Source organism: Crocodylus siamensis, chromosome 5, assembly GCF_052110815.1.
Source record: "Crocodylus siamensis isolate JL-2025a chromosome 5, ASM5211081v1, whole genome shotgun sequence".
NCBI classification, from domain to species: Eukaryota; Metazoa; Chordata; order Crocodylia; family Crocodylidae; genus Crocodylus; species Crocodylus siamensis.
In genome coordinates this window covers 106,036,673-106,063,650 of record NC_143399.1, presented here as the reverse complement: position 1 = coordinate 106,063,650, position 26,978 = coordinate 106,036,673, and the positions used below count along the sequence as shown (strand labels likewise).

Genomic DNA, 26,978 nt, shown 5'->3' with positions numbered 1-26,978 from the left:
ACCTGGACCAATGACCCAGCCCTTGGAACCACCCTCAGCATTCAAGAAACAAAAGATGAGGTGCCAGGGCTGCACATGCTCAGTAAGAACACCTGGAGCCCTCTGGAACAGGACTGACATTGCCTGGACAGGCCATCCCATAGGAGATCAGAGGTAGTCTGCCGCATAAAAAGGGGTAGTGAAGACTGACTCTTTCAGATGCCTTCTCCATCTGGACCAGCACCATGCCACACCACCTATCCACCCAGAGGCCCTGCTAGCGACCCCCCTCTGGACAACACCTGCTGGACAAGGACCCTTTTCCAGCCTGGATAGGTAACTATCACCCCCCCCCCCTTCAACCAAGGAATTGGACTCTGCCTCTTTTCCTCACCTGGACTCCAACCCTTCCACTGAGTCTCTTTCTCTTGCTGCCATTGTGAGTGAGTGAGTGAGTGTGTGTGTGTGTGTGTGTGTGTGTGCGTGTGTGTGGCCCTGTCCCACTCCCCACCAGGGCCCTGTGGCTGTGCATTCTGGTCCTTGGGCCCCAAGCCTCACCCAGTTGGGCATCAGCCCCAGCCTGAACCCCACCCAACCTCCTACCTCCCTACGGGGGCCTCAAGTCCACCCCAACCCCAGACTTACCTGCAGGAGCTGCTCTCCAGGATGCCTGGCTGCCACATGCATATACATGTGCATGGTGCCCCCCACCTGACCATCTTCTTTCCACTACCCCCAGCTCCTTGCAGGCTGGAACTTTACAAAAGTATAAAAGTCTGCGTGTTTCTCTGTTAAATTAAAAAAAAAAGATTTTTTTTTCTCAGCTAAAAGGGGACTCCAAGTTTTTCTCTATTTGTCTGTGGGAAATGGAAAACCCACATCCCTGGTCAGTAGGAATGAAGAAAATCAAGCTATGAGTTAAATGTAATACTATATGAGGATTATAAAATTGTTACTTATGACGTAGAAAGAGCAGAAGTATGTAATTAATATTGCTGCTCTAGAAGCTGGATAATGTATTCATATTACATAGTGAGAATGAAATATTTTTGTTTTTACTCTTTCAGTGATGAGAGATTTCATAAAGCAACCAGTAGAGTTAAATATTTTAAATCTATAATAACAGATAAAAAAGTCTTTCTGAATCATCAATGACATTTTAAAATAAATCTTGCAACAAGGCTGGAAAAAACTAATGTTATACATTTTTTTTAAAGAGTAAAAGATATAAAGCAACTCTGGGACAAGGATCTTGACCTCACTCTAAACTTGCAGATGTATAGAAAATGGATATTATAAAATGATTTAAGGAATATAGTTCATAAAAATATAAGTGATATATTTTTTATGAGATCATATTTTTTTCTGGTCAAGGTAAATATTGACATAAAACACTTAGAGTTCTGTAATGCATCAAATATAATAATGCATGACATTCTGATTGGGGAAAAACATCTAACAGAATTACAAAAAAAAGAAAAAAATCAATGTGGAACATATTCAACTGGATAAAAATAGTTTACCCAATAAATCTAAAAAAGTTACTGTAAATGAATAATTATCATTTTAGACACCAAGAAAATATCTTCATGACCCAATAGCTTTATCATAGAAAATTTGGGCTGGAAAGGACCTCTAGAGGTTATCTAGTCCCACACCCTGCCTGAGGCAGGATCATTTCTATCCAAACCATTGCAAGCAAATCTTTGTCTAATCTACAGAGGAAGGCAAACCCCCCCACAGTACATAATAATGTGACCATGAGGTAAAATGGGATGATAGGTCTGACCCTGAGCAAAAAGGCAATGCCTTCTAGCAGGAATTTCCCAGGAATAGTCCCCAGCAGGAGCGCTGGCACACCCCAGTCAATATCCCCAGGCTTGGCTACAGCCAAGACCTAAGGCCTCTGAGAAAGATTTTAAAAAGGACTCTGACATGTGTAGCAACAGGAGGAGAAAAATTCCTTCCCAGCCCCATCTGGCAACCAGCAAAGCTTAGAAATATGGGAAACACCCATAATATGGCATAACCACAGCTACTAGGCCTGTGCAAAGCTTTGGTAGCCGATTCGATTTAGAGGAGATTTGACAGCTGAATCTCCAAATCTAAATTGAATCAGGAGACCCATTAATCTCTCCAAATTGCATTGGAAGCCTCTGAATTGATTCAGAAAGATTTAGACATAGACTGTACAGGCAGGCACTAGGCAGTGCCAGAACAAGCAGCTGGGGGAGCAGCCAGACCAGCCCCAGCTTGAGCTGACAACCCCAGGAGAAGCCATGGCTCATCTGCCTGCTCCCGCACTGGGGTGAGTCAGGCAGTGCTGGCAGCCCCAGGAGAAGCCACAGGGGATCCAAGGGGATGATCGGCGAGCTGGGGGAAATCAAACCGGGAACTGGGAAATCAAACCAGGAGCTGCTGGTACAAGCCAGGGCTCGTATGGCTGCTCCCCAGCTGCTCCCACCAGCACTGCTTGCCTGTATAGTCTATGGCCAAATAAGATTAGGCACCAAATATCTTCAGATGATTTGGATTTGGCTGAACTGAACCAGGACAGTGACCGAATCACTGTCCCCCTGAATTGCCAAATCCAAATCTGAAGTCAATACTTTTTGCTTTGCATGGGCCTAATAGCTACACCTGGATCACTCATGACCACTGCTTATCCAACCTCTTTTTGAACACCTCCAATGTTGGTGATCCCATAACTTCACTAGGCAATCTATTACACTGCCTTACTTTTCTAACGGTGAAGAAATATTTTTCCCTCCCAATATCTAATAATGTAATGAATAACAATAACAATAGCAACAGCAACTTCTTTGTTGCTAAACTGTGCAAGAGAAAAAATGGTGGTGTGGTTAAGTAATGATAACAGTTTAATTTTATCACTTTTTGCATACAGCTTGTACCTTTTTTCCAAAAATCAGCAACTGGAAACTACAGGATGCGTGATATTTGAGAAGCAGGGCGAAGCATGCCATGAGAAGCAGGTTATGCTTTAATGGGCAAAGTGAAAGTAAAACCTGTATTCTACTCATAGAAGCAGAACAATGAGCAGGCGCCTCTCCCTAGCTGCTGCTACTCAATAACTCACCATAAGAATACGTACTTTTCACTTCATTCTCCCTTTCAGAAGCAAGGTGCACATTATTCTGGGGTCTCTTGTAAGAAAATGTGGTAATTAGAGAGGCCACCCTGGACTGCTTGATAAAATGGCTTAACATAATTTTTGTACAGACAAATGCAATATTACACATCTAGGAAGAAAGAGTGTAGATCATGTTTACAAGACTATCCTACGATGCTCTTACAGGAAAAGTTCTCAAGGGTCATGATAGATATCTACACAAACCTGAATCCTCGCTGTAATACTGCAATTAGGAGAGAAAACATGATCATCCTCATGCAGAAAAATATTAACTGATATATTGTAGGTGATATTCTGTTGCACTTAACCAACTCTTACTGAAATACCATGCCCCTAATTCTGGAATCTACACTTCTGAAAGTTCATTAAAAAACTGGAAAGGTTTTAGTGAATTACTGCAGCAGTCACCTGAGGTCTGCAATATCTGATTTATGCCAAGAAGTTTTAAGATATTGTGTCTATTTAGTTTATCTCAGAAAACATTAAAAGGTGGTCAGATCATGTTGTATAGACACCTGCATCTAATTTAGGGCTGCCCAACTGGTGCCTGTGAGGGATTAACCTGTAGCACCCAAGCTCCCACCTGGCCTCCACTTCCCACATCACTCCAGCTGTAACAGCAGCCAGGGTCTCAGGCTCCCCCTCCCTTCTCCAGCTTCCACATCCTGCTGCTGCCCCAGGAGGTGGGTGGGATGTTACAGTCCATGTGGCTGGGGAAGCCCACACCCTGGGGAAACTGCAGTTGGGAAGCTGAGGTGTTGCCACAGTGTAGGGCAGGGAAGAACCTGTGACATGCTGGTGTGACCCTTGGATCATGGAGCCTCCAGACAGTTAAAGGTGGACAGCCCTGATGTAATTTAATCCTGAAGATCCTCAACTGCCCATATTGGATAGGACAGGCTTCCTCATTAGCAAGCCACCACCTGGAACACACACATTCTCTCAGACATCTATTATGACTATTACATGGATCCAAATACAAATAGTATGCCCACATTTCTCAAAAATCCAACATCTTTTAAGGCAGCTAGAACCCTTGTAATTTAATAAGCTTCAGGCATCAGCATCACAACAACAAGAAGTACTTCAAGTTTCCATGTCCCAGGAGTGTATGTTGTAGCTGTGTTGGCCTAAGGACATAGGCAGACAAGGTTCTTTGGGTGAATCTGATACCTTTTATTAATAAATCATTTTATTAATCTTTTATTAATAAATGATATCAGATTCATCCAAAGAACCTTGTCTGCCTATGTCCCAGGACGCCTTTCCATGCAACCAAGATGGGAAGAGAAAGACAATCCATTGCACTATGTCGCAGTACACTGAAGTGCCTGCTCCTAGAGAAGGACAGGTGTTGGTTGCTGGGGCAACCACAAGGGTCAGCTGACTGGAAGGAGGCAGGGCCCGGCTTATATAAACAGCCTAAGCTGAGGTCAAGCAGGCAGTTCCCCTCTGGCAGCTGAGAAAGAGAGAGCTGTGCTGAGAGTAGGCATAGCAGAGAAGCCTGATGGCCTGAGCAGCGTTCCGCGAGATGGTATGGGGTGGAGGAAACCCTGGTAGGGTTGATGATAGAATGATGGATAGCCAGTTTGGCGTGGAGTTTATATTGTTGCCCAGGAGTGGGAGTTTTCTGTTTTGTTATTACACCGGAGGACTGGGTAAGGCTATAAGGGGTTGGAGGAGCTTCACAGGTGCTCCCCAGTAGCATGGGGGTTCCTGGTGCCAGAGACAGCACAGCAATTAGGGGGTGCACTGACCCCAACCCTGAGAAGGGGGTTCAGTGGATTGAGGGCCAGGTAAGGCTGAGGCTGCCTGAGCCCGATTGTGGGAAGCCCCAGTGGGGTGTAGGACCCGAAAAGGGGGTCTGGAGGTCAGGCACGGCTACGGCCATCTGAGCCTCAATTGCGGGAGCCGTGAGGCCAGGCCCCAGTGCGGGTGGCGTGATCGCAGAGAAAGGCCCCAGTGCAGGCGTAAGCATGAGCAAGGCCCAACAGGGCACTGTTGTACGGGGAAAAACCCCAGGGAAGGCGATCGTACACAGACCACGGGGAAAAGGCCCAGGGCAGGCAGCAGCCACAGGAGAAGCTAGGGAGTGCCCATGAGGGTGCATACGTGAATAGCCCAGGGGCACACAAGAATAGAAGCCCAGTGAGGGTGTGCATGAATAGAAGCCCAGAGGGGGTGGGAGTATTCCATTAAGCCCCGGAGAGGGTGCGGGTGCTGGGAGAAGCCCTGGAGAGGGGGAGCGTACAGAGGCGAGCCCAGAGGATGTCCACAAGGGCGTGAGCTATAGAAACTGACTCAACAACGTTTGGTACATATGAGAGGCTTGGGGTGTGGTATAAGGGGTGGTAGAAGCCACACATAGCCCATAAGGCTGGGTGCACCAAAATCTATCTATACATAACATGGGCCAGTATAAATAAGAGCACCATGTCCAAGGGGACAAATAAAGGCAGCCTCCCTTATAATACTTTGATCATCAAAGATGTGGTGGGCAAGAACGAGGGTGCTTGATCGCCAACTTGGCATGGTGGGGGGCGTTAGGAGAGATCACTGCCACTCCTGGGTCCCCGCCCTGTGACACACTACTATTTTAAATGTCTCTGTTTCTAAAATTAAAGCATGTGTATATTCTTTCCAACATATTACATGATAGGATATCATATGAGTTGGGGAGTAATGCATTAATAAGAAAAATACAACACATTTGAATAGATTTGTCATAAAGGAAGTGACATTTTTACATAAGCAGAGCCAAATTTCCAAAGTTGAAAAGCACTGTCTATGAATAGTATGTCAAACAAATAAAACACAGATGTAACTTTGATTGACATAACCAATCACACACCTTGGTGTAATTATTTATTAAAGCATCTTCTGAACTTATGGGATCTGCATTTCATGTCAGCTTTAATATTGCTCTTCTGAATAAAAGCAGGAAGTACAAGTATTCTAGACATTTTCCTATAGGTTCATTATTAAACTTCTGATATTGAGCAGAATCTAAGAATATAAGAAGGGGGAACCACATGAGAAGTGAGGAAGTTTCAATGATGCATTCAGATTCCAGTTACCATCACTTTACATTTTAAAGAGAAAGTGTTCTGCAAAGTATACCTCAAATCGTGTCACATCTTTCTATGTAAATATGTCACTGGCCTACTTATTTATCTGTTGTTTTGATAATTTCCAGATTTATATATTTTTAAAAGAATATGTGATCATTCATATTACTGTGTACTTGTGGATTTATATTACTGTGGATTTGTGTTTATAGAAACACAAGGGGTTTCATTTAAAAATAGCTCTTAAACCTTCAAAAGCAGTTAGAATGTTAATAAAATGACTGAATATTAAAATTAATAAGAAGGTTAATTAAAGATTTGGCAAAACTACAGAACCAAGAAATAATAATTATAAAACAAGTTTTCATACTTCTATTAAAATTCTAACTAGAACAAAATCAGACACAGAGGTAACATCTGTGTAGGCAGGGAATTCAACAGTATAATTAATGCTGAATAAAAAAAAAAAAAGGAGACACATAGCTACAGAGAAGGAGAAAAAATGCATTCCAAAATAAAAAGGAAATGAGGAAAAAGGCAAAATTTTAGGTAAAAAAAGGTCATAGAGAATTAAAAGGTTAAGAAAAATTATTAGGCATTCAAACCTTGTAAAATACAATCAATATGTTTGCTCATGTCATTTCCTTAATCTTTCTATTGGTTATTCCAGATATTAATCTCTTGTTTCTTATCATCAACACTTAAAAACACTTTGCCACCTACCTTCTTACGTTCCAAAGCTGATATATACACTGACATTACCTCTGTTCTACTATGAACATACCCAGCTACTTGATCCTTTTGCTAGAACCTCCCACAACCACTTCCAGAAGAAGCCTGCCTAAGTGGCCTAAAAACCGAACCATTAAACTCCTTATCTTGTATACACTTAGGTCCTTCTCAAAGATGTCTGAGGAAATGAGATATATTTAACATTTCTTTCTTTATTTTCTTTATTTGTCTCTTTTCTTCCTTACTTTCTTAGTACTTTTCTATTCATCCTTAGAATGTAAGCACCTAGAATCAGAAACCATCTTTCCTTTAATATCTGAAACATACCTATCACATTATAAGCTAAAAGAATGTCTACAGACCAAGATGTGATTGCAGCATGTGGCAGCATACTCAATTTTATATTTATCTAGCTATGACAGGAAATATTATCATTGTAAATGTGGTACAAACGGTTTTGCTACACTGGCAAACAGTTCAAAACTTCAAGAGAACTTGCACACTCTCTCCTCATACTAAAGCCCATGTTGCCGCACTTTCACTGCTAGTGTTACCCACAATCATCTCTGTATACGGGTGGTATACCACACAAAACATTTTGTTTCCTAGGAAGTTTTAAACCTTGTTTGCATGATTCAGTAAGGAAAACGGCAGTATAAGTGTGATGTTGTAGCCATAATAGAAATTATGCAAGCAAGGATTTCTTAGGGTGATATTTTTTATTGGACCAGAAATATAGCTGGAATATAGTTAGACAAGCTTCCCAGTTCAAGATATGCTTCCTCAGGTCAGATCAAAAGGAAGCAGGCACATCATAACTATACATAACTATGCTGTGCCTGGCTCATTGTGATCCGGCCTGAGGAAAAATGTCTTAAATTGGAAAGCTTGTCTAACTATATCCCAACTACACAGTTTCTCTAATAAAAGATATCACCCTAAGAATCCTTGCTCTTAGTAAAAAAAAAAATTAAAAAGTAATAGATGCTATGAATATGAATAGAAAAGTGCCTTTTATGGCAGCTATATGAAAGTTTGAAGCCAGTACAAATTGTATATATTTCATTTGCTTGTATTATTCATTGGAAAATTCCAAAAGCTTAGTACATTAGCAAGTAATGGACTAGCTGACAAATGCTTCATGAAGCTAAAAGTTAAAGCTAACTAAATGTTCTATACAGTGATTATCGATTTGGCTATTTTCTGGTACTCACGAGGCATAGCAGTAATGCACATGAAATGTGCTATACCGCAAATGCTCTCAATTAGTTGTATATACATAAAACCTTATGCCATTTTAACATTATGAGAAATGTTATACATGTTAATAAAAAGACATTATTTCTTTTTATACTAAAACGAAATTTTATAAGCCAATTGGAGCATAGGGTCTTTATAGTTACTGGTCAACAATTTTATATTTTCTAGTCATTCAACTCTTGCATTCTGATTAACTGACATTATTAGAAAATACAGTGATGGTCATTGTAAATCCTAAAGTGATTACCAAGAGCTCTATATTTTGACTGCTTTTGCTTTTCTTGGGTACTGCATTTAGAAAGTCTAATCCATATACCTGATTTGTTAACCCCTTCACATATATGTTACTCCAATTAACCCCAGAATTATTGTGCTGTAAAAATGCTTTTGAGTAGAAAAGCCTTCATGAGAAATAGGAGAAGGGTCAAACTAGTTGGTTTTGGTCCTGTCAGAATCAGTGCCTAATACTATTTCTATTATTTAACTTCTAGCAAAATAAGAACATAAGAAATGTCATACTGAGTCAGGCCATAGGGAATGTCCCGTCTCTCTCAGTGGCAGAGTAAATATTAAGAAGGACATTTAAACAGAGCATATCCAGAGTGATCCATCTCCCACCCTTCTCTTTTGAAGGCAAAATTTCAGCCTTCAGAGACCTAAAAAAATGTATTTGGAGGTTATACCCCTATTATGTTTAATACCAGCTGATGGACTTATTATCTGTGCTTTTGTCCTTCTCCTTTGAAACCTGGTTAAATTATCAGACTCCACAACATCCTGTAGCAATGAGTTATACCAGTTAATTATACTCTGTGTGAAAAAGGACTTCCTCATGTTTGCTTTGAAATTTAACCTAAGTTATTTCATTGTATGTCCCCTAGTTCTAGTATTTGTGAGATAGTGAGAATGTCTATGTGAGATATTTACTGTTCAGTAGAATAACTAGGTGTGTTATACACATCTCAGCATATACACATGTATTCCAGTTAGGCTGGAGTAGAGTAATTTACTCCTCAGTACTTACAAGTATTATCCTGTTGCGAGGTTAAAAACTCTGCAGTAGCTCATGTGTAGATGATGCCTTGGGTGTCTGGGCATGAGGGTGCTTCAGTGAAGCCATTTGCACTGAAGCCTCCTCATGCCATAGCTGTCCCCTCCACATGCCCCAGCCAGCCCCTCCCTGTTGAGCTGGAGGGAGCAGACCCAAGTTGGCAGTTCGACTGCCCCGAGCCCCCTTGCAGCCAGAGCAGCTCTGACCTGGCTCAGAATACTGCAATCCTGTGCACATGTGCAAATGGCAATAAACTCTGGAGTGTACTGTTCTGTAGATTATTGCCTCACATTAATTGCACATGTAGATATGCCCAGTAAATAGTAAGTCCCTGTCACAAGGTCAGGGTCCCGGGGTGGCTGTGATACCCACTGGTGGCTCTGCAACCATGCACACTGTGACCCTAGGGCACTTTCCTGTCTTACCTGCAACGCCTTGATGATAATATAGTGATAGATAGGGAGGCTGCCCTGATCTTACTATAATGACCACCCAGATTGTGGTCGTGGACTTGTGGAATAATTGCATGGCTCCATACCTTCCCTATACCATGACCCATGCCTTACAGATGACATTGTTACCGATGTTCAATCAACTGCTGACACAGCCCCTGACTGGGCCTTCTGGCCTTTCAGCCTCACTCCAGTTGCCAGGCCCCTTGGTCTCTCCTCTGGCCCATCTCCAGGCCCTCAGACCCCTCTGTGTCACCCAACCACTTCTGGGTCTCCCTCCTGGCCTCTCTCTGGGCTCTCAGCAGCTCTCTTTGCCGCTTTTCCTAGACCCTTTTTATTTTTCCCTTTTTCAGCTGCTCTTCAGGCCCTCAGACCTATCTCAGCTCCATATGCAATTCCCAGTCCCTTGGTGAGTTGCTGGGCCCTTCTGGTCCCACTGGGTCTCACTATGATCCTTAGGCCCCTCAATGGCCCTCACTATCCAGGCCCTCAGACCCACCTGGCCCACTGGGCCTCTGGACCCATGTGATGTCCCCACCAAGTGCTTTTCTGTTGGGGTGTGATCCCATAGCCTTTCCCTTCCATGCAACAACCATCAAGGCACTGGGCACTGAGGCTTTCTGGCACCCCATCCTCACCTTTGCCTGCACTGGCCCATGTGCAGCATTTCATGGGGGCTACTCTGCCATAGAAAGCCTCACCATATTAACCAGTGTTGACTACAAAGGACTAACAGGTCCATAATAAATTCTAATTTATTGTATGGGATATGAAGTTACCAGTACAAACCATGAATGAAAACTTTGAGTTAGAAGGGGTACTGGCTACCTTAACATTCACTCACTCACTCACACACACACACACACACACACACACACACACAATTGCTGCAATAGTAGTGTAGCACTGATATTGGTTTATACCTGTCTGAGGTGCTGGAGTCTGCTGTCAATGGTCAGCTTCCTCCAAGGCAATGTCTTCTTCAGAAGGAGATCACCAGCTTTGTCCTTCCATCTCAGTAGGTCAGATGTTGTATGACAGGGCACCACTGAGGGTCACATTTCACTGCTTTTTATCCCTTTCTGGAAGACTTCTGTGATCCTCCAGCATCACCTTGGCTGCCCAATCTGGAGGTTGCTGTTCCCACATGGGTCTTGAGTAGTGTATGACAGTTATCAGTCACTGGGGGTTCCTCCTAATGGTGCAGTTTTGGGAGTCTACTCTTGATTGATTCAATGGCTATGTTGTTGCAGGTTCCAGGTGGCTTGATTAGCTTAAAATGGCTAGCAGAGTAGAGTTCTTTAATGGTCAGTTTCTCTGGCTAGGCTACTGTCAATTAATAGCCAGAGGTGCTTGCTTTGTTATTCAATGACCTACTGATTCATACATACTCTCATTCACTCAGGGGACCAGCCCAATACAGCAATATAATTCCAATGCATTCTTATAACAATTTTAGTAATACAAGGTCTGACTTACTCTAAAGAATGCATTTTTTTAAAGTTAAAAGGTATAAAACATAAAATACAGAATGTCCGGGCAAAGATGAGACAGATGAAATATAAAAATGCACTGTGAGAAATATATAAAAATGCACTGTGGGGAATATATAAAAATGCAATGTGAAGTAGTGAGCATCAAAGGTACTAGGGACAGTATGTGAGTTAGCTCAGATGCAGTCATGTAGACTGATTTAGCATACAACTCTAAACTGATATGGGAAGTTTGCTTTGAGAAAAAGGTTTTAATCAAAGGGGGAATGTGTTCACCAGGATATATTTACAGTCATGTTTTCAATGCACCTCGGCTTTTCTTGTCTCTTACAGGCTTTGCTTTGAAGTGGATATTTTAGTTATTTTGTTTTCTTTAGTGACACTTAGCTCTATTGATATGTAGATGTGGGTTTCTCCTACAGAAAGCCACTTCAGCTTTCTGTCTTGCTCTGAGCCTTGCCACACCCATGCAATGAGTGTGCTAGGTTTCTGCCAGTACTTAGAAGGAAAAAGAAACACACAAAAGGGAAGGTGGGGGGATGCAGGCAAGAAGAAGTTTCTGTTATATCAATGTCCAGAAGGGGAGTGTACAAATGTGGGTTCCCTGTTACACTAGCTCCAGCAGGGTGCAGTTTCAGGCCTTACCCAGGACCGGTCTTCAGGCCTACCTGATCTTGCTTGCCCCTTTCTGGGCTCGCCCTACATGTCTAATGCCCCTCTTGAGCTGCTAACCAGCAGGCCTCACAGCCTCTCAATGGGCCCATCAACTCTCAGCCCCTCTCCCAGGTCTTGCCTGGTCTCTCACTAGGTCCCCGTGCACTTGGCTCCTATCTTCAGACTTATCTAGCCTGGGCCCAGGCACTCAACCCTTCTCTCAGGGCTCTCCTTTCCCCTCAACAGGCCCACAGACTTTCATCCCCTTTCTCAGGGCTCTAGACCCCACACCGGGTAACCCGGAACCTCTTACATCCTCTTAGTTCCTACCCAAACCTCCAGATATTTCAGAAGTTATTCTCCTTGCTGGCAATCAGGAGCTGTAGCCTTCCTACTGGGCAATGTTCCTTCACCAGCTCCCAAGATATTACTGCCCCTACTCTCAGGGTCTGGGTTTATGCTTTGTCTACTTCCAACCCTCCTCCAAACAGGAGACTCCCTTACAATCAGGCCCTTGTTCAGGGATAGCCTCACCTGTCAAATCCCTGGGTCAGTTGACTGCAATTAGCCCTGCCCCACACTTGTCAGTGGCTCAGCAGGCTGTCTGACCTCTTAAAGTAGAAGACAAATGAAGTGCCCTGACACAGTCCCTATTAGCTTTCTTTATGCCATTCATGATTTTAAAGCCCTCCAACACAACCTCTTTCATCTTTTGTCTAAGCTAAAAAGACTGAATTTTTCTGTGAAAAATGTATGTATAAATAGTATAAATATACATATCAGACATAAGAAACTATTATACATATTTTCATCTCCTGTTCTTAGAGCTGTGTGAAATGTCTATGTTTTGTTTCGATTTTGGATTTCACCATTTTAGAGGGACAGTGATTCATTTCGGTGTTTTGGATCACTGTTTCATTTTGATTTAGCTGAATCTGTTTAGGCTGAAACGCTCTTTCAGAGATTCAGATCAGCCAGGGAGAGGCAGGCACAGCCAGATGGATTCAGGTTCTCCCACAGCTCCTCCATCTGTTCCTGCCTCTCCCTGGGCTGGGGGAGCCAGGGGAGAAGTCCACATGGCTGTACTGCCCGGCACCATCCCCCGCCCTCCTGGCATTTAAAAGCAAAAGCTCTGCATTCACTGGCTGTAGCAGGGACAATCACAACCTCTGAGAGCTTGTGGCAGAGCCTCCCCACATGGCATTGGGCAGCGGGGAGCAGCAGGGATCGCCCCCCTGGCACTGTCATGGTAATTGCCCCATGGTGCATGTGCAGCATGGCTGAGCAGGGTGCTATATGCTGTCTGGGAGCTGGGGCGACTGGGGCTGAGGGGTACTGGGTTCCAGCTGACAGGAGGAGCTGCCCAGCTCCCAGGCAGCATGTGGCACCCTGCTGAACTGTGCTGCACCTGCATGATGTGACAACTGCTGTGCAAGTGCCAAGCAGGGGCAGGGGGTGATCCCTGCTACCCTGCATTGTGTAGGGAGGCTCTGCCATGAGCCCCCAGAGGCTATTATCACCACTGCTACAGCCAGTGAGTGCGGGACTTTTTGTTTTGTTTTTTTAAGTGGCATGGAGGCTGGGGCTGGGTGGGGGTACGGCCAAGCAGGGCAGGCATGGGGACTTCTCCTGCAGCTCCCTGCACTGGGGCAGAGGCACGTACAGCTGGAGGAGCCATGGGAGAAACCCCCATGACTGCCCGGCCCAGCCCCATCCCCTACCCAGGCTCAGCCTCCTGTCATTGTAAAAGGAGTGCTGCGGGGCTGTGCCAGATTCTTCCTGGGGGGTGCAGGCCCCCGGATCTGCACGCAGGATGACAGCAGGTTGCTGTCCCACTACCAGAGCACTGGGATTGGAAACGACCTCAGGGACAGATCACAGACACTGGCCAGCTACAGACATCAATATCAGAGCAGTCCTCTGTCCCCTGCCTTTCCTCTTTCCTCTTCTGAGTTTGTTTCCCTGAAAGCCCATCTCCAAAACATTCTGAAACATCCAAAACATTTCCAAAATGTTTCAGATGGTTTTGTTTTGGAGCCTTCCATTTCATTCAGATTCGGTGTTCTGGGTGCCAAAATGGTCTGAAACACCTCTGAAACAAAACAGCCGCTGAAGTTTCACACAGCCCTAGTATCCATCCCTGAAAATCCTACAAATACGTTAGTAGTTCTCTAGTTTTGGTAAACTCAAGCTTCATTTACTATTAAAACCACCTTTGGTTCCTTAATTCTCTGGGGAAATGTTGAATATTGCATGTGTTGTGAAGTAACTGCTGAATTTAATATTTTTGAAGGTTTATGTGACTGAAACTTGGTTCTAAATAATTTGGTTAGCAGCCACGTATTAGAGGAGGAAATATTGACCAAGCATGACCAAAAGATATGAATTAACCAAGCATAAGAATGATTAGGCATCATGCCACTTGTGTGATGGACATGTTTATTACCATTAGGTTAAAAAAGAGCACCGCAATGTTTGATATTAAAATGACATCAATTTTGCCTTGCATAATTGCTTATGTAATTTCTAAGACATGACAGGCAGTTTAGTAGCAAATTGGCATTGTGCATTGCTCCTCTTTTTATAAAACTGAACTCTAGCAACATGCCCTTAAGGGGCATCTAAAGTGGCATTTGAATTGATCCAATTCCAAAAGTAATTAGTGAATAAATGTGTTTGAAAGGGAAAAAAATATATATTATCTTGGCCATGAAACTCTTTTCAAACAGTTGTTTGATTGTATACTAAAGTGAGCAATCTTCCTTCCAGTGATCTGGTAAAAAACTAGAAAGGCTATTTTTATCCATCTTGCACTCCCTCTAGAGGAAAACACTTACTTTCTATGTAATCGAATCATTCTTGAAAATGGCATTCTGGCAAAAAGTCAGCAGATCTGTCAGGACCTCATCAACTTAAGTTAACTTAGAGATGTGATAAAGACATTAAAACAATGATTCATTTAATTCCTCCCATCACTGGAACAATCATACAGAGATGAGAAGAACCTCTTCTTGCAGATAGGCACTCTGTTTGGAGACCTGTCCAGACAGGAAGTCGAGCATATAAAACAGACAGCAAACAATCCATCATAGTTCTAGCATTTTCTACAATATATGGTGTAAAATGAACAGAGAGAAGACTGTTGACTTTACTACCAAAGAAAGAAATAACTATTAACAAATACAGTGGGTTGCTATTAAAAAGCCATTTGCCAACCATTTCTGCACAGCAGTATCTGGGGAAAAAAATAACAAGTTTACTCTATACTTAGAATAGGAGATAACTGACAGCTATGTAGTAATGGCCATCAAGTAATCATCAGTGTTTTAATGGTTTCTACTCTTAGGGACAAATAATTATTTCTACAATAATCCAAGTGGTAAATGTGTGTGAATGGTTTTATTTGCCTTTTTCCCCTTTTCCTTTTTTTCAGTTAGTGTGTGTGAAAATAACTATAATGACTTTCTTGGAGATTGAAGTCTTCCACTTATTCAGAAATAGGTATAATATTCCAGGAGCAGTGAAAAATTGTCACAACCTGAGACCCTCAGAATAAAGACTGTGTCCTGACCAGATATATTTTGACTCTGCTGACAGCCCTAGGATTTGGTAGATATATAGAGTTGCTTGATTGCTTCTATTGTTTCTTTTCTATTATCACTATGTATCAGAAATGTGCCTATTATTGAACGGAAAGGCCGTGGTTGGTCTGAGGGTGGGTCCCCCCTGGAACAAGGTCTCTGGGTCCTTAAATCCAGAGCCAACAGGATTTTCCCAAGAACTAGCACTAAACTGACTTTTATTCCTTGACTCCACTGGCAATACATATATGAAAAATCAATCCCAATATGTCTTTATGTATGAACATAGATATGAACATTTAATGTAAAAATCAATTAAAAAAATGAAACCATCGGTGCTCAAATACAAGCAAATTATTTTATGTTTAGTTAGGTTAAAACCATGGAAAAGTTAGACAGTGTTCTGCACTTTAAAAAAAAGGACAGATGACTATATAATGCCAATGTGAACTGTTAAAATAACAAGTTAAATATTAAAAGCACATGTAAATTATAATCTAGTACTTGATTTGATGGGTGATGACATTAAGTACTGAAAACCTCTATTGCATGACTGTTGACTTTCTGGTCCGTGACTTTTCCATAGGGTACAATTTAAGGACAGGTATGCTAATTTTTAAGCTTTTAGTTAAACTAAGAGCATGAGCATGTGGACAAGTTACTGCAAAGTAACCTAGAGTGTGACCTCATAAAACTTTCTCTGGGGATAAGGTACCTCTCATTTATGGTGAGTTGGGAGTGTATAAATGGGCAGCCAATATACATTAGCTGATGTGCTATAAATTCATAACCTAAGCTTACCTCATAGTTTACTCAGGGTGCGTCTACAAACACACTGTTACTGTGCGGTAACTGAGGTTACTGTGCAGTAACTGAAAATTACTATGCAGTATGAGCTCATGTCTACATATGAGTGCCTGTACTGCACAGTAGCGATGGCAATTTATGCCGACTCCCAAGTAGTTACTGCACAGTAAGGCATGTGTAGTTGCCTTACTGCACTGTAACCCTGTTTATGTGGACTGACTTGGAAGTAACTTTACTCCCAAGTCCGTTTACACACAGCATTACTGCAATGTAATTCCTACCCATGTAGAAGCTGGTCTAAAACCCACATACTGTACAGTAAGTTACTGCACGCTAAATGCACATGTAGACACACCCACATAACATCAGTGTGGAGACCTAATTTAATTATAAAAGAAAAAACTGAAATGTATCTGAATTCTGGTTCTTAAGAAAAAACAGTCACAGTCCTTTAATTTGGTTGTGGGGGTTTTTTTGGGGGGGTGGGATTGGTGCTAAGAGGGTAAAAAATATTTCCATGTACACATCACATGTTCAACTCTCTGAAGAAAAATACCAACAGGGATTGTGATCCCTCAACTCTTGTTTTGTATACCCCTGCATCCATTCTTGCTCCACCATAATACATTCTTCTACTGTATATGGGTGATGATAACCATTTGAGGAAATGTATTCTGTCCTACTCATCTGACCCCATTTTTTTCCATTAACTTGCCAGAAAACTGTATCCTCTTTTTCTCTAAGTGTGTATTCTTCTTCACACAAATGACACTGGCCAAAAGTTTGCAATATTTAGCCTTGGAATAGATATGCATTTAAGAAGTGGTTTCTCAAAACCCACCAGGAATTCCATGAGTGCTCCCATTTGTTAAATCTTGTCTTTTTCTTCTAACTGGCAAATAAAGAAGATGAGAAGTTATAAACACTTATAACTCATCTCTTTTTCTAATCAACTCCAGTGTGGGTTGATAGGTGACCACCAGGGATCTGCAGTCATTTTTTTGTATTGTAGTAGGTTACTTATGGGTATTTGGGTGACTCTTTCTAAAATATGGTCTATTTCTGTACTGGAGTGTCCTTGTCATTTGAAGGCAGACTTTACGTTTGCCAGGTGGGCATCACAAGTATTTCTTTCTAGAACAGATGTGGTACCTTGGTGAGCTGACCATAGTTTACAGGTCAGTACATGGGGTTTTTTTAAAAAATTATTTTGGATGATTGCTGATCTTATGGATATAAGCATGGTGTTCTTTGCATTTCCTGTATGTGGTAGTTTGTAGATGCCAGATCTGGCCTGTATTGTCGAGAAAATTGATTTGGTATAAGAATATTCCAGAGAAAGTTTGAATGAGGGGTGATAGTCATTAAGCCTGTGGTAGAAGTCAATAAGTGAGTCTAAGTGTTCAGTCAGGTGATGAAAATATCTTATTATCTATGTAATAGATTTCATAGATTTCATAGACATTAGGGCTGGAAGGGACCTCGGGAGATCATCGAGTCCAGCCCCCTGCCCAAAGGGCAGGAAGGCAGCTGGGGTCATTGGATTCCAGCAAGATAAGCATCCAATTTACTCTTGAAGGTGTTCAATGTAGGTGCTTGAACCACCTCCAATGGCAGACTGTTCCAGACCTTGGGGGCTCAGACAGTAAAGAAACTCTTCCTTATGTCCAGCCTGAAACGGTCTTGCAGGAGTTTGTGACCGTTCGACCTCGTCATCCCTTGGGGCGCTCTGGTGAACAGATGTTCCCCCAGATCCTGGTGGTCACCCCTGATAAACTTATAGGTGGCCATCAGATCACCCCTGAGCCTGCGCTTTTCCAGGCTAAAGAGTCCCATGGCTCTCAGCCTGTCATCATAAGATCTGTTTTCCTGACCTCTGATCATGCGCGTGGCTCTCCTCTGGACTCTCTCAAGTTTCTCCACATCCATTTTGAATTGTGGAGCCCAAAACTGGACGCAGTACTCCAGCTGCGGCCTCACCAAGGCCGAGTACAAGGGGAGAATGACGTCCCGGGATTTGCTCGAGAAGCACCTATGGATGCACGCCAGCATTTTGGTCGCTTTACTAGCAGCAGCATCGCATTGGAGGCTCATGTTCATCTTGTGGTCAATGATGACCCCCAAGTCTTTTTCTTCTGTAGTGCTAACCAACGTAGCACTGCCAAGCCTATAAGGGTGCTGCAGGTTTTTCCTCCCAAGGTGGAGAACCTTGCATTTTTCGGTGTTAAACACCATCAGGTTCTCGTCTGCCCATTTGCTGAGCTTGTCCAGGTCAACCTGGATCACCCGCCTATCTTCTGGCGTGGATGCTTTGCCCCAAAGTTTGGTGTCATTGGCGAACTTGGCCAGTCCACTCCTAACTCCAATGTCCACATCATTAATGAAAATATTGAACAGTATGGGTCCCAGGACAGAGCCTTGTGGGACCCCACTGGTTACAGGGCACCATGATGAATGACTGCCATCAATCACAACCCTCTGCATCCGACCACGAAGCCAATTTCCCAGCCAGCGGATCGTGGTGGAGCCAAGGCCACAACTGGGCAGTTTGGCCAAGAGGTGATCATGGGATACCAGATCAAAAGCTTTTTTGAAGTCAAGATATATGACGTCAATCTCTTCTCCCTTGTCCAGGTGATACGTCACCTGGTCATAGAAGGAAATGAGATTAGTCAAACAAGACCTACCCACAACAAACCCGTGCTGGCTGTCCCTTAGAATGTTAGCCTGGGCCAGTCCCTCAAGGATGGCCTCCTTAATAAACTTTTCTAAGATCTTCCCCAGGATAGAAGTCAGGCTAATGGGCCTGTTGTTAGCCGGATCCACTCTCCTCCCTTTCTTGAAGATCGGCACCACATTGGCCTTCTTCCAGTCTTCGGGCACTACACCAGAGCGCCAGGAGTTTTCAAAGACCCGTGCCAGGGGCTGGGCTATGATGCTCGCCAGCTCCTTGAGTACCCTGGGGTGCAGGTTGTCAGGGCCAGCTGACTTGAAGGTATCCAGCTTCTCAAGGTGTTCCTTCACGAGGTCAGCATTGATGGAGGGTAGGGGATCCCCCTCACCCAGATTTCCCTGTCCCATAGCAGGCATGGGCATCCCGTGTGACTGATGAAAGACTGACGCAAAGTACCTATTTAATAGGTTGGCTTTTTCCTGGGTGTCAGTTGTCAGTTGCCCCATCTGGTTTAGCAGGGGTCCAACATTGCCCTTGCTTTTCCTCTGGCTCCCCACATACCTGAAAAAGGACTTTTTGTTGTCCTTGATGCCTGAAGCTAGTTGGAGTTCAGTTGCGGCCTTGGCTTTCCTGGTTTGCTCCCTGCAGGACCGGACCAGCGCGGAGTAATCCTCCTTGGAGGTGAATCCCTTCCTCCATCCTTTGTAGGCTTTCCTTTTTAGCCACAGTAGGTCTGCTAGGTCTCTGGAGAGCCAGGGGGGCTGCTGTGCCTTCTTGCTGCCTTTCCTCCGTGTTGGAATAGATTTAGCTTGTGCACTGAGGATGGCTTCCTTGAGAAGCAACCACTCTTCTTGAACTCCCATCTCCCTGCGGTCATGGTCCCTGAGGGCCTGACCGACTAGCCTCTTGAGCTTGTCAAAGTCTGCTTTTCTGAAGTCAAGGACTTCTGTGTTGCTGACTGACTTGCCAGCTTTACGGTGGATGGTGAAGGTGATCAGCTCGTGGTCGCTGTCACCCAACTTCCCATTGATCACTAGGTTGCCGATTAGGTCATCCCCCGTAGCCAGTACCAGGTCAAGCAGCGCTTTGCCTCTCGTTGGCCCATAGACCTCTTGGGTCAGGTAGAGGTCATCCATGCATGAGAGAAAGCTCTGCTCAGATTTAGCTGAGTGATCTTCCCACAAGATGTCCGGGTAATTGAAGTCACCCATGACAACCAAGGTCCTGGAGCAAGTGGCCTTAGTCAGTTCCCGGGCAAACTCCTGGTTAAGCTCGGGACTTTGAGTGGGAGGTCTGTAGTAGACTCCCACTGTTGTGTCCCCTGTGCCGAATTCCCCACGAATTTTTACCCAGAGGGTCTCTAGCTGTCCATGCCGGTCGCCAACATCATCTTGCACGGACATGTACCATTCCTTCACATAGAGAGCTACACCCCCGCCCCTTTTGTCAACACAATGCCTCCTGTACAGGGTATAGCCCTCTATACCCGTGGTCCAGTCATGGGTGGAGTCCCACCAGGTCTCCGTTATCCCAATGACATCATATTTCTTTGCACTGAGCAGGAGGACGAGCTCGTCCTGCTTGTTGCCCAGGCTCCTGGCATTAGTGTAGAGGCAGGCAAGTGTGCCCTTGGGGGCTCTTGCCTTGCCCACAGATTGTGCCAGGGCTGGGGCAGGGGTGGGCTCCCTTAAGTGCCCCCTTAAGTGCCTTGGTCCGCTGGCTTTGCAAGGGCCGTTCAGCGGGCCAGCAGGGGCAGTAGTCCCCCCATCCCCCAGCGGGCTTAGTTTAAAGCCCGGTGGAGCAGGTCAGCCAGCCTGGCTGAGAAGAGCCTCCTCCCCAGGGGAGAGAGGTGGAGGCCATCTCTTCCCAGCAGCTCGCTGCCTCTCTCTCCAAAGAGCGGGCTGTGCTCATGGAAGCCAAAGCCTTCCTGATAACACCAGTGCTGCAGTCTTTGGTTCACCGCGTGGATCCTCCTCTCCCTCCTCAGCCCATAGCCCGAGACTGGGAGGATCGAGGAAAACACCACCTGAGCTCCCAGACCCCTAAGCCCCGCTCCCAACTCCCTGTAGCACCTCATGACCTGGCTGGGGGTGCTCCGAGCCATGTCATTGGTGCCCACATGAATAAGGAGCATGGGGTAGTGGTCTGTGGGCCGGAGGAGCTGCGGGATCCTCTCCGCAATGTCTCGGATGCAGGCCCCCAGGAAGCAGCAGACTTCCTGGGCTAAGGGGTCGGGGCGGCAGATTGCCCCCTCAGTGCCCCGCAGGATGGAGTCTCCCACAACAAACACCTTACGCTTTGTCTTGGGGAGAGCGGGGCCAGTAGCTGCGGTCGAGCCTGGGTTGCCTGCGGGAGCTGGCAACTGAGCAGGCTCTGCTGGGGCTGCAAGAGGTGCGAACCTGTTCCGCAAAAGTGAGTAATATATGCACCAAAACAAGGATTAATTTGCTAGCATTAATTAACCTGATATCAAATTAATAGTATTCATAGGGAATATCTAGCCCAGTACTATGTCTCCAGCAGTGGTACAAGTGGAGGAAAGCATATGAACAGGACATATCTAAAATGATTCACCCTATGTTACATCTTCCCTGGCATCTACTGTCATTGATCTACTGTAATGGAGGTGTAGTGTATGTCTGATGGTGCAGTATTCTACCTTTTTTCCTGCAAGTGGTTTTTGTGAAGAGATTGGCATATGGAGGGACCATTTTTTAGCCCGTAACCTTACCCATGGTTTAGAGGAAGAGTCAGTTGTTGAAAGTGATGTTGTTGTGGCAGCAGATGAAGTAGAAAATTCTTGCAATGTAACATGTTGCAAATCTGTGTATATGCCATGTTCTTGAAGGCATTTCTGGAATTTTAAGTATTTCTAAATGGGAAGGCATTCACATGGAGGACATGTTGGAGTCCCTACTTCTTCTAATTTAGAACAGGATTGTGGAACTGGTTCTCCAACATTCCAGTTACATGCCTGAGGCCTTGGGCTATTTGCTATTGGGACATGCATCTCACTTACTCCTGCAGGATCTGTTCCATTTTGTGTAGAACTTAAATAGGTATTAAATAGAACAGTCAAAAATATATCTGCCGACATCCCTAAATCAATGACAGTAGATGCCAGGGAAGATGTAACGTGGGGTGAATCATTTTAGATATGTCCTGTTCATATGCTTTCCTCCACTTGTACCACTGCTGGAGACATAGTACTGGGCTAGATATTCCCTATGAATACTATTAATTTGATATCAGGTTAATTAATGCTAGCAAATTAATCCTTGTTTTGGTGCATATATTACTCACTTTTGGGGAAACAACTGGGTATTTCTACAAGGGAGGAAATTAATACTTTTACTTACTCTTAAAACTGTTTGGCTTCAGTCTTTTCTTTTGGAACCAGGAATCATGACTGAGCGTGGTATCACACATTCACTTCTCCCTGTACCAAGATAAGATTTAATGTGATTTTCTCCCTATTCTAATAAAGTTTCTTGTTTGATTATAAGAAAGAGAACCTGTGAGAGGAGAGCCAGGAGAGCAGGGGTGCTTATGCATACCACCACTCATACTGAACACTGTCAAAGGCTGCTGAACCCAAGAGATTGGCAGCCCACTGCTGACTGGCTGCTGGACACAGGCCCCCACCTCCTGTGGCCAGCAGCACACAGTGGGAGAGCTAGCAGACAATCTTTCCCCAGCCCTGGCCACTTGCCACCCACCTCTCTGAGATGCAGGGGGTTTGGGTGGGGAACACAGCTGCCTGGCCTGGCAGTGCCCCACCAGCTGGGTTCTGCATGGCCTGGGGGTGAGGGGAGGCCCCATGATGGGGGCTTTTAATCTCCCTGAAGCCCAGAAAGCTGAGCTGGGATTTCTCCAGCCCCACCCACTCACTAACTGCCTGCCTCCCTGATGCACCCCCCATCCAGAACTGCCCCACCCTAGTCAGAGTCTGCATGCCATAGGGTAGAAAGTCCCAAGCCTCCCCCCTTTCTTAAATGCAGGGAGCACGGGGGGCAGCAGGGATGGATCAATCCCAGCTTGGCTTGCCAGTCTGCAGGGAAATGAAAAGTCTCCACTTTGGGGTCTTTTCCTTCCCCACTCCATGCAGACTCCACTGGTGTGTGTGTGTGGGGGGGGAGTGCTGGGCCAGGGGCATATGTTACCCACTCTTGACTCTCAAAGAGGTGGACAGCTGGTTAGGTGGCAGGGCAGGGTCAATCCCTGCTCACCTCCCAGGCTGTAAGAGGCTGAAATCCCTAACCACAGGTGCTTTCCTGACAGGTACAGGAAGGAGGCAGGCTAGGGCACAGAGGCTTTACTTGCTTAGATCTGTGACAGCTAAGGGTGGGACCAGTCCTGTTCAGCTGGAGTAAATAAAAAAGCCCAGAGCTACAAAGCATCCAGGGTACTGGGGGACTGTGAGGTAACTTGAGTTGGGAATGGGTGCTCCCTGGCTTTCATATTCTGGGACTTGGTAAATTGCAGCTGCCTATTCACTTTAGCCATACCCTCTATGATTTTATATGATTTTCATACACTGCTCAGGTTTTTACCTTTTCACATTAGAGAGGAAGAAAGAAAATCTGATATAAACACAGTTAATCTGGAATTAGGAATAAGTTAAGATAAATCCAAATATTTGAGTGGAAGAAATATACAATTATGTCACACCAAAATTAACACTGCCCCATAGATATTCTCCTCAAAAAAAATAAAATTCAGACAGCATATCTATCCATCAGAAAGTTTTATTTAGTCAGTTACCACAAAACTGAAAACATCTTACTCTTAAATGCACAGAAGCAGTTCTACTTGAAACTCCTTAATAGTCAAACAGAGTTCACAGAAAAACTCTTACCTACATTATATATTCCTGATTATACAGACAGCATACTGAAGGCACTTATTTCCCACTCGTCATTAAGATTCCATATGCTACTATTTGTACAAGTGTCTTTGCACACAGAGCTCATGTATCTACAATACACGAAACTCTTTGGGATGGACCATGAAAGCACTTTTTTTATAAGAGCAAAAGTACTGTTGATGAAGTATTACTTTATATCATAGATGTGAACGAATTATAACACCCTTGTGCTCCAATCTGTATTTCTGGCAACTCATATTATGGGAGCACAGTGCCTCATTCAAAAATAAAATGTGAACAACGAGCAATCAGAAACTTTTTTAAAGCCACAAGAAAATTGATTAAAACAAAGAGCAGAGAAAGAAGTATTAATTCAGTAGCTAATCTTAAGGCATCTGAAGGTACAGGCAACACTGTAGTAACAGATAATCAAATATTAAAATATTCTGATAAACATGCAATCATATAACATACGAAATCAAATACTATCATGTATACGTATATAAAAGCAAAGCTATCCACTTATAACCCAACTCAAGCAAAGGAAGACACAGGACTTTACTTAAGTACATTGTTCTAACCTACATGGCTACCAATTAAAATTACTATAAACTAGAGCAGCGACTCAGAATGTGGTCTGTTGAACCTGGATGGTCTACAGACACTCATTTGTGGTTCATGGACAGCTGACTGGTCACAAGTTCCCAATACTTTTCTTGTTTGTCACTATTAATATAAGTAAAAACCAGTCACAAATGTTAAGCATGTTTCCCATATTTTTTTTCGTTTATGTAATTTCTCAACGTTTTTCCATTTACATATTTCCAAAGGGAGAGAAATTACATAATAAATGTAATCACAAGTAGGAGACAAAGCATTTATAAAACACGATTATGATTGGCTCTGTATTGAGAAAAAGGTTTAGGAATTTGTGAACAACTAAGAATACACAATACAATGATTGTTAAAGAGATGTGTGTCGCTAGACTAGGACAGCAATTCATCTCTTTTTCTCTTCTAACTGTGAAGTTCCACTGGGTATCATATAATATCTTCTATGGAGTCAACGCAGGAAAATGTGACGTGACAATTTGGAGGGAGAATGAACCTGTTTTTAGGCTGGATATATTCTATACATTTGACAGCCATTAATTATCCCCTCCTCCCTCCTCTTAATCTTTATTGAATTTAGTATTGTAATAAACAAGTGACCTTTCTTAGGCCTTTCTGAGCATGGACACCTAATTGCTTTCACTTCATACAAATTTCTATTATGCTATCATAATATTTATGTGCACACAACACATTTATCACTTTTTATACATTAAGGGTATATAATTGTTGAGGTAAAATGCAGTAAAAACATCAGTTAGATGTCATGAATTTTATTTCATTAAAAGAGATAAACAGTATTTTTAATTGATAATGCTGGTAGAAATGAAATGTTCAAATATTTTAAAGTCAGCATCATTAGGAGAGTAGGTTGTAATAGTATGATGCCAGTGTGGAATTTTCTTATAAATTACTATGAAAGCAAGAAAGACATCCCTGGTGCACATTTTTTTTTCTTTAGCTAACCTTCCTAAAATGGATTTACATTATGAAATCACTGGATTAGCTCTTTGTAAATGAAAAATTAATTGATTAGGTTTATGTTCTGAAGTGTTATACTTACTGCAGATTTTTCCTCTTCTGTAAGTTGCCATATTAGATTGGCATGGGCTTGTCAGCTGCTAGTAGAAGATATAGTATGAGCTTCTCTTTGAACTTGTAGAGTATTTATTTTTCTTGTGTACAAACATTCCCACTGGTGAATGTCTGAACTATAAAATGATCTCTAAAGAAAATAAAAAATGATATCCAGAACACTTTAATTAAAAAAATCTCACTAGTTTTCTTGAACTCAGAAAAGTAATTCTATTTAATACAACATAAAAATACAAAGTAATCAATATTCCATAAACACTCTAACCTGAGCAATACTTTAAAATAAATTTTGTGTGTAATAGGAGCAAAAGGGTTTTTTTTTTCTTTCGTTTAGCTTATAATAACACACAGCTATAAACGGAAATTGTCTGTAAGTATTTATCACTTTATTACTTGTTTTACAAACCATGGCAGCATGGAAGTTTCAGAAAACTTTATAGTAAAGGTCCAAAACACTAAAAAGATGGCAGAAGATTCACTGCAATTTTATCCAATTTGCCACCTTCCAAATAAGTATTATTTTGATTATAAAGCATTGCCTTTGGATGGAAATGACAGATTTATATGACTAGAACTGAAATCTTTTTTTACTATGCACTATACATGTGCATGCTTTGCAATACGAACCTGTTCACAACTACGGTTCTAGCACATGTGTACTTTCCTCACCATTCTCAATGACCCAGTCCTATTTGCCTTTGCAGGGTTTTGGCAGAACTATTAATGACATAAAATAATATAGTGGAAAGCCCATAATGATACTCAACCTTCTTAGCCTAAATCCATTGACAGCAAAACAGTAGCTGGATGTATACAGAGAACATTTTCCTAGCATAACATTTTTCATATAGCCTGTTTCCATGACATTCAGGTACAGAAATAGTCACAACACACACAATAATTTTACTGTTTGCTCTCTGTGCAGTAAGCATGTCCCAAATCTTCTTGTAGAAAAATTACACTGGGTTTTACTAATACCTCCATGCTTCATTTGAATGTAAATTGATGAATTTTCAACTTGTTTTTACAAGTAACCATTTTCAGTAATAGATGGAGTGATGAGGGTATTTCAACCCTTGGTATATTTTGATTTGATTGGATTTTTGGAGCTGGGGAAAAAATGACACTGCTTTTTCTTGAATTTCCTTTTTCTGTTTGTCTGGTAATGTTAAGGAAGTATAAGGCTTAAACATTTAACCCCACACACCCTTTTGAGCACTGTCTGCCTATGAAGTACATTTCCATCATGTATTTATCATCCTCCTGTGAATTAAAATCATTAGCAAGATGAGAAAACTAGGTGAAACATTGTCATTCATCTGTAAGTTATGTGAAATATGATGGCAAGGGAAAACCATGCTCAGTAAATGCTTAAGCAAATGTCTATGTACATGGCTTTCAGACCCTCCACACTCTTTGAGAATTTAACAATAATCCATGAATTTTACCTTCACATCATTTGTATGAGGAAAAGATACATTATCCCTGATGGCCCCTCTTCC

The 26,978-nt window shown here is 43.0% G+C and overlaps 1 long non-coding RNA gene across 1 annotated transcript; it reads right to left on the bottom strand.

The window, feature by feature from the left end:
- Window positions 1-628: 628 nt before the first annotated feature.
- LOC149864440 (uncharacterized) lies at window positions 629-26,978 on the bottom strand. The gene is made up of 3 exons (XR_016442514.1): window positions 26,925-26,978; window positions 25,445-25,606; window positions 629-767 (listed from the first exon to the last, which is right to left on the bottom strand). It is a non-coding gene; the product is annotated as an uncharacterized LOC149864440 (long non-coding RNA).